Below are 9,440 nucleotides of genomic sequence, written 5' to 3'. Positions count from 1 at the left end.
ATATAAATACATTTGATTTGATACTGTCCTGTAGGTGTTCACTCCAACTCTGTTCCTAGAGAGCTACTGTTATGTAGGTGTTCACTCCAACCCTGTTCCTAGAGAGCTACCGCCCTACAGGATGGTAGCTCTCTAGGAACAGGGTTGGAGAGCCCTGCTCTAAACTATTCAGCTCACTTCCTCCCGAATGTATGCCCACTGGCAGTGGGCCATTACTATGGTAAGGATGAGTTATTATGTTACATTAATAGAGGGAATGTGTGCATCTATCCATAACAGCTGGAAGTAGGGGTGCTGAGGGTGCAGCAAACCCCTGAAAATGTAAAAAAAAAAAAAAAAAGAGCTGGGCCTTTAGTTTTCTGGGACTGCTAATACAGAACAAGTATCTCAGCACCCCCAAACTACTTCCTGCGGCTATGCATCTATCTATCAGAATATGGCACACCCACACACAACACGATTTGACAAGAGAAGAAGCATACCCATTGAGTGAATAGAATAAGCAGTTGGTAGGTGTGTGTGTGACATTGAGGACAGTCACACACAGTTATCCACATCATGTCAATAAAAAACATGATTCAGCATGTCACAAGGTGTCACAATCACACCTGTGTGTGTGTGTGTTTGTCATGCCCTCATTGTCTGTTATTTTTCTTCTCAATAATGGTTATTTTTCTAATTTGCTAATCCCATACATTACTGTATACAGTAATACATTAAGTATTATTCATGATCATGCCATTAAAACCAAAATTGTTACTTCCTGATCCAATTTTTTTGTTTTTATTTTATTTCACCTTCATTTAACCAGGTAGGCCAGTTGAGAACAAGTTCTCATTTACAACTGCGATCTGGCCAAGATAAAGCAAAGCAATGCGACACAAACAACACAGAGTTACACATGGGATAAACAAATGTACAGTCAACAACACAATAGAAAAGTCTATATACAGTGTGTGCAAATGCAGTAAGATTAGGGAGGTAAGGCAATAAATAGGCCATAGTGGCGAAATAATTACAATTTAGCAGTTAGACACTGGAGTGATGGATATTCAGAAGATGAATGTGCAAGTAGAGCTACTGGGATGAAAAGGAGCAAAAAATAAATAACAATATGGGGATGAGGTAGTTGGGTGGGCTATTTACAGATGGGCTGTGTACAGGTGCAATGATCGGTAAGCTGCTCTGACAGTTGATGCTTAAAGTTAGTGAGGGAGATATAAGACTCCAGCTTCGGTGATTTTTGATATTTGTTCCAGTCATTTGGCAGCAGAGAACTGGAAGGAAAGGCGGCCAAAGGAGGAGAGGGCTTTAGTGAAATATACCTGCTGGAGCACGTGCTACGGGTGGGTGCTGCTATGGTGACCAGTGAGCTGAGATAAGGCAGGGTTTTACCTAGCAAAGACTTATAGATGACCAGGAGCCAGTGGGTTTGGCGACAAATATGTAGCGAGGGCCAGCCGACGAGAGCGTACAGGTCGCAGTGGTGGGTGGTATAAGGGGCTTTGGTGACAAAACGGATGGAGCTGTGATAGACCACATCTAATTTGCTGAGTAGAGTGTTGGAGGCTATTTTGTAAATTACATCGCCAAAGTCAAGTATCGGTAGGATAGTCAGTTTTACGTGAGTATGTTTGGCAGCATGAGTGAAGGATGCTTTGTTGCGAAATAGGAAGTCGATTCTAGATTTAATTTTGGATTGAAGATGCTTAATGTGAGTCTGGAAGGTGAGTTTACAGTCTAACCAGACACCTAGGTATTTGTAGTTGTCCACATATTCTAAGTCAGAACCGTCCAGAGTAGTGATGCTAGGCGGGCGGGCGGGTGCGGGCAGCGATCGGTTGAAGAGCATGCATTTAGTTAACTTGCATTTAAGAGCAATTGGAGGCCACGGAAGGAGTGTTGTATGGCATTGAAGCTCGTCTGGAGGGTTGTTAACACAGTGTCCAAAGAAGGGCCAGAAGAATACAGAATGGTGTCGTCTGCATAGAGGTAGATCAGAGACTCACCAGCAGCAAGACCAACATCATTGATGTATACAGAGAAAAAGTCAGCCCAAGAATTTAACCCTGTGGTACCCCCAAATCAAATGTTATTTGTCACATACACATGGTTAGCAGATGTTAATGCGAGTGTAGCGAAATGCTTGTGCTTCTAGTTCCGACCATGCAGTAATATCTAACAAGTAATCTAACCTAACAATTTCACAACTACCTTACACACGAGTGTAAAGGAATTAATAAGAATATGTACATAAAAATGGCCGAACGGCATAGGCAAGATGCAGTAGATGGTATAGAGTACAGTATATACATATGAGATGAGTAATGTAGGGTATGTAAACATTATATAAAGTGGCATTGTTTAAAGTGGCTAGTGATGAGTCAGTATGTTGGCAGCAGCCACTCAATGTTAGTAATGGATGTTTAACAGTCTGCTGGCCTTGAGATAGAAGCTGTTTTTCAGTCTCTTGGTCCCCGCTTTGATGCATCTGTACTGACCTCGCCTTCTGGATGATAGCGGGGTGAACAGGCAGTGGCTCGGGTGGTTGTTGTCCTTGATGATCTTTTTGGCCTTCCTGTGACATCAGGTGGTGTAGGTGTCCTGGAGGGCAGGTAGTTTGCCCCTGGTGATTCGTTGTGTAGACCTCACTACCCTCTGGAGAGCCTTACGGTTGTGGGCGGAGCAGTTGCCTTACCAGGCGATGATACAGCCCGACAGGATGCTCTCGATTGTGCATCTGGAAAAGTTTGTGAGTGTTTTTGGTGACAAGCCGAATTTCTTCAGCCTCCTTCAGCCGCTGCGCCTCCTTCACCACACTGTCTGTGTGGGTGGACTTTTTCAGTTTGTCTATGATGTGTACGCTGAGAACTTAAAACTTTCCACCTTCTCCACTACTGTCCCATCGATGTGGATATGGGGCTGCTCCCTCTGCTGTTTCCACGATCATCTCCTTTGTTTTGTTGACATTGAGTGTGAGGTTATTTTCCTGACACCACACTCCGAGGGCCCTCACCACCTCCCTGTAGGCCGTCTCGTCGTTGTTAGTAATCAAGCCTACCACATAGTGTCTTCTGCAAACTTGATGATTGAGTTGGAGACGTGCATGGCCGCGCAGTCATGGGTGAACAGGGAGTACAGGAGAGGGCTGAGAATGCACCCTTGTGGGGCCCCAGTGTTGAGGATCAGTGGGGTGGAGATGTTGTTACCTACCCTCACCACCTGGGGGCGGCTCGTTAGGAAGTCCAGGACCCAGTTGCACAGGACGGGGTCGAGAACCAGGGTCTCGAGCTTAATGACGAGTTTGGAGGGTACTATGGTGTTAAATGCTGAGCTGTAGTCGATGAACAGCATTCTTACTTAGGTATTCCTCTTGTCCAGATGTGTTAGGGCAGTGTGCAGTGTGATTGCAATTGCGTCGTCTGTGGACCTATTGGGGCGGTAAGCAAATTGGAGTGGGTCTAGGGTGTCAGGTAGGGTGGAGGTGATATGGTCCTTGACTAGTCTCTCAAAGCACTTCATGATGACGGAATTGAGTGCTACTGGGCGATAGTCGTTTAGCTAAGTTACCTTCGTTTTCATGGGAACAATGGTGGCACTCTTGAAGCATGTGGGAACCGCAGACTGGGATAATGATTGATTGAATATGTCCGTAAACACACCAGCCAGCTGGTCTGCGCATGCTCTGAGGACGCGGCTGGGGATGCCGTCTGGGCCGGCAGCCTTGCGAGGGTTAACACGTTTAAATGTTTTACTCACCTCGGCTGCAGTGAAGGAGAGCCCGTAGGTTTTGGTAGCGGGCCGTGTCAGTGGCACTGTGTTGTCCTCAAAGCGAGCAAAGAAGTTGTTTAGTTTGTCTGGGAGCAAGACATCCTGGTCCGCGACGGGGCTGCTTTTCCTTTTTGTAATCCGTGATTGACTGTAGATCCTGCCACACACCTCTCATGTCTGAGCCGTTGAATTGCCACTCTACTTTGTCTCTATACTGACGCTTAGCTTGTTTGATTGCCTTGCGGAGGGAATAGGTACACTGTTTGTATTCGGTCATGTTTCTGGTCACCTTGCCCTGATTAAAAGCAGTGGTTCGCACTTTCAGTTTTGCGCGAATGCTGCCATCAATCCACAGTTTCTAGTTTGGGAATGTTTTAATAGATGCTGTGGGTACAACATCACCGATAACATCACCGATAATCTCGCTCACCGAATCAGCTTATACATCAATGTTATTGTCTGACACTATGCGGAACATATCCCAGTCCGCGTGATCGAAGCAATCTTGAAGCATGGAATTTGATTGTTTGGACCAGCGTTGAACAGACCTGAGCACGGGCACTTCCTGTTTTAGTTTCTGTCTATAGGCTGGGAGCAACAAAATGGAGTCGTGGTCAGATTTTCTGAAAGGAGGACTGGGACAGGGACTGGGACAGGGACTGGTGCTTTATATGCGCCGCGGAAGTTAGAATAACAATGATCCAGGGTTTTGCCAGCCCGGGTTGCGCACTCGATATGCTGATCAAATTTAGGGAGCCTTGTTTTCAGATTAGCCTTGTTAAAATCCCCAGCTACAATAAATGCTGCCTCAGGATATGTGGTTTCCAGTTTACATAGTCAAAGGAAGTTCTTTCAGGGCCGTCGATGTTTCTTATTGGGGCGGGACTCAGTGTATGTAAACTGGAATTGTGATACAGTGAATTATAAGTGAAATAATCTGTCTGTAAACAATTGTTGGAAAAATTACTTGTGTCATGCAAAGTAGATGTGCTAACCGACTTACCAAAGCTAATAATTCACTGTATAACAATTCCAGTGAGTCAGAAGTTTACATACACTGAGTTGACTGTGCCTTTAAAGAGCTTGGAAAATTCCAGACAACGATGTCATGGCTTTTGAAGCTTCTGATAGGCTAATTGACCAAATTTGAGTCATTTGGAGGTGTACCTGTGGATGTATTTCAAGGCCTACCTTCAAACTCAGTGCCTCTTTGCTTGACATCATGGGAAGATCAAAAGAAATCAGCCAAGACCTCAGAAAAACGTGTTCGCTCAGCAAGGAAGAAGCCACTGCTCCAAAACCGCCATAAAAAAGCCAGACTATGGTTTGCAACTGCACATGGGACAAAGATTGTACTTTTGGAAAAATGGCCTCTGGCCTGATGAAACAAAAATAGAACTGTTTGGCCATATTGACCATCGTTATGTTTGGAGGAAAAAGGGGGAGGCTTGCAAGCCGTAGAACACCATTGCTGCTGGTGAGTCTCTGATCCACCTCTACGCAGACGACACCATTCTGTATACTTCTGGCCCTTCTTTGGACACTGTGTTAACAACCCTCCAGGCAAGCTTCAATGCCATACAACTCTCCTTCCGTGGCCTCCAATTGCTCTTAAATACAAGTAAAACTAAATGCATGCTCTTCAACCGATCGCTACCTGCACCTGCCTGCCTGTCCAACATCACTACTCTGGACGGCTCTGACTTACGTGGACAACTACAAATACTTAGGTGTCTGGTTAGACTGTAAACTCTCCTTCCAGACCTACATCAAACATCTCCAATCCAAAGTTAAATCTAGAATTTCATCCTACCAATCCTCGACTTTGGCGATGTCATTTACAAAATAGCCTCCAATACCCTACTCAACAAATTGGATGCAGTCTATCACAGTGCAATCCGTTTTGTCACCAAAGCCCCATATACTACCCACCATTGCGACCTGTACGCTCTCGTTGGCTGGCCCTCGCTTCATACTCGTCGCCAAACCCACTGGCTCCATGTCATCTACAAGACCCTGCTAGGTAAAGTCCCCCCTTACATCAGCTCGCTGGTCACCATAGCATCTCCCACCTGTAGCACACGCTCCAGCAGGTATATCTCTCTAGTCACCCCCAAAACCAATTATTTCTTTGGCCGCCTCTCCTTCCAGTTCTCTGCTGCCAATGACTGGAACGAACTACAAAAATCTCTGAAATTTGAAACACTTATCTCCCTCACTAGCTTTAAGCACCTACTGTCAGAGCAGCTCACAGATTACTGCACCTGTACATAGCCAACCTATAATTTAGCCCAAACAACTACCTCTTTCCCTACTGTATTTAATTAATTTATTTATTTTGCTCCTTTGCACCCCATTATTTTTATTTCTACTTTGCACATTCTTCCATTGCAAATCTACCATTCCAGTGTGTTACTTGCTATATTGTATTTACTTTGCCACCATGGCCTTTTTTTGCCTTTACCTCCCTTATCTCAGCTCATTTGCTCACATCGTATATAGACTTGTTTATACTGTATTATTGACTGTATGTTTGTTTTACTCCATGTGTAACTCTGTGTCGTTGTATGTGTCGAACTGCTTTGCTTTATCTTGGCCAGGTCACAATTGTAAATGAGAACTTGTTCTCAACTTGCCTACCTGGTTAAATAAAGGTGAAATAAATAAATAAAATCCAAACCGTGAAGCATGGGGGTGGCAGCATCATGTTGTGGGGGTGCTTTGCTGCAGGAGGGACTGGTGCACTTCACAAAATAGATAGCATCATGAGTAATTAAAATTATGTGTATATATAGAAGCAACATCTTAAGACATCAGTTGGAAGTTAAAGCTTAGTCGCAAATGGGTCTTCCAAATGGACAATGACCCCAAGCAAACTTCCAAAGTTGTGTCAAAATGGCTTAAGGACAACAAAGTCAAGGTATTGGAGTGACCATCAAAAAGCCCTGACCTCAATCATATAGAACATTTGTGGGCTGAACTGAAAAAGCGTGTGCAAGGAGGCCTACAAAAAAATCACCCAAATTATTGTGGGAAGCATGTGGAATTCTACCCAAAACGTTTGACCCAAGTTAAACAATTTCAAGGCAATGCTACCAAATACTAATTGAGTGTGTGTAAACTTCTGACCCACTGGGAATGTGATTAAATAAATAAAAGCTGAAATAAATCATTCTCTCCTATTATTCTAGCATTTCACATATTTAAAATAAAGTAGGGATTCTAACTGACGGGGAATGTTTACTAGGATTAAATGTCAGGAATTGTGAAAAACTGAGTTTAAATGTAGTTGGCTATGGTGCATGTAAACTTCCGACTTCAACTGTAAAACAGTAAACATTATTGAAGTGACCAGTGTTCCATTATTAAAGTGACCAGTGTTCCATGTCTATTTACATGTGGTAGCAGCCTCTAAGGTGCAGGGATGAACAACTGGGTGGTAGCCAGCTAGTGACAGCGACTAAGTTCAGGGCAGGGTCCTGGGTGGAGACTGGCTAGTGATGGCTATTTAACAGTCTGATGGCCTTAATATAGTTTTTCAGTCTCTCGGTCCCAGCTTTGATGTACCTGTACTGAGCATGCCTCCTGGTTGATAGGGGGTGTGAACAGGCCGTGGCTCGGGTTGCTGAGGTCCTTGAGGATTTTCTTGGCCTTCCCGTGACTCCGGGTGCTGTAGATGTCCTGAAGGGCAGGCAGTGTGCTCCCGGTGATGCTTTGGGCTGACCGCACCACCCTCTGCACAGCCCTACGGTTGCAGATGGTGCAGTTTCCATACCAGGCAGTGATACAGCCTGACAGGATGCTCTCAATGGTGCATCGGTAAACGTTTGTGGGGGTCACATACTTTTACAGGGAGTGGCACAATTTTTACAGGGAGTGGCACAAATTTTACAGGGAGTGGCACAACTTTTACAGGGAGTGTCAATTAAATGCAAGCGTAAAAAAAAAGTTTCAACATTTCTAGCCTGTCTTCTATCCATGGGTAACAGAGTTGACTTGTTATGCTCAACCCGCTCAGTAGTCCCTCACAAAACACCAGAAAATGTACAAAAACAGTAGAACCAGCTCACTTGTTTTTACACTATGATTTGACTATTAGATGTTCAATATGTCTTTTGAATTTCTTTTTTACTTCGTCATATTAAAAATGAGAATTCAGTTCACGTAAAAGGGTTGACCTTAAAATAAATGATCTTCAGATATGACTTTGTCAAAGAAACAAAATAACTAGGGCTTTACAGTGATGGTGAAACGTGAAGAAAATGTTTGGTTAAGTGGGTTAAAATCTTTCTAGAGGTGACACGGTTGACGGAGGGAAATGTCAAAATGCTTAATTTGTGCAATTTATCAAGTCTTTATTAATTTTAAAAGATGTATTGAATTATCCATAATTTAATATAACAGGCTTTTAAAATTCAATCTTGGTTGACAATTTCTACTTAAAATAGGCTATCAAAGGGACGCAAAGGAACCCATTTTGTGGAAAGACCCATTCATTGTTCCTGACAGACAGTCATAGGCTACCTACATGTGCCAGAATAGGAACTGAAAACACTGGTTGCTAAGTCTTAAATTATTTTCAGGATTTTTGTTTCAATGTCATTTCTATGTATTGTACCAAATTGTAAAAAAAAAATCATGAAATTATTATAAAACGTACAGAAATCTAATTTTATTTGTCACATGTGCCGAATACAACAGGTGTAGGTAGACCTTGCAGTGAAATGCTTACTTACAAGCCCTTAACCAACAATGCAGTTAAGAAAGAAAATAAGTGTTAAAGTATTTACTCAAATAAACTGAAGTCAAATGTAAATAAAAAATACTGTGAGTGATGTAACTTTGTTGGCTGTGGTTAACTCAGGGAATATACCGGTATAATAATTTACATAATTCTGAATAAATTATGCATGATGCTACCAGGTGGCAGAACGGAGTGCTCGGGTTGGGGTGGAGGGTTTGAGAATTGCCTGAATCAAATCAAATGTATATAGCCCGCCTTACATCAGCTGATACAGTGCCTTGCGAAAGTATTCGGCCCCCTTGAACTTTGCGACCTTTTGCCACATTTCAGGCTTCAAACATAAAGATATAAAACTGTATTTTTTTGTGAAGAATCAACAACAAGTGGGACACAATCATGAAGTGGAACGACATTTATTGGATATTTCAAACTTTTTTAACAAATCAAAAACTGAAAAATTGGGCGTGCAAAATTATTCAGCTCCTTTACTTTCAGTGCAGCAAACTCTCTCCAGAAGTTCAGTGAGGATCTCTGAATGATCCAATGTTGACCTAAATGACTAATGATGATAAATACAATCCACCTGTGTGTAATCAAGTCTCCGTATAAATGCACCTGCACTGTGATAGTCTCAGAGGTCCGTTAAAAGCGCAGAGAGCATCATGAAGAACAAGGAACACACCAGGCAGGTCCGAGATACTGTTGTGAAGAAGTTTAAAGCCGGATTTGGATACGAAAAGATTTCCCAAGCTTTAAACATCCCAAGGAGCACTGTGCAAGCGATAATATTGAAATGGAAGGAGTATCAGACCACTGCAAATCTACCAAGACCTGGCCGTCCCTCTAAACGTTTAGCTCATACAAGGAGAAGACTGATCAGAGATGCAGCCAAGAGGCCCATGATCACTCTGGATGAACTGCAGAG

This window comes from Oncorhynchus mykiss, chromosome 11 (genome assembly GCF_057628025.1).
Source record: "Oncorhynchus mykiss isolate SJ-2025 chromosome 11, ASM5762802v1, whole genome shotgun sequence".
Classification (NCBI taxonomy): domain Eukaryota; kingdom Metazoa; phylum Chordata; class Actinopteri; order Salmoniformes; family Salmonidae; genus Oncorhynchus; species Oncorhynchus mykiss.
The sequence above is the reverse complement of the archived record's forward strand: the minus strand, read 5'-3'. Positions refer to the sequence as shown.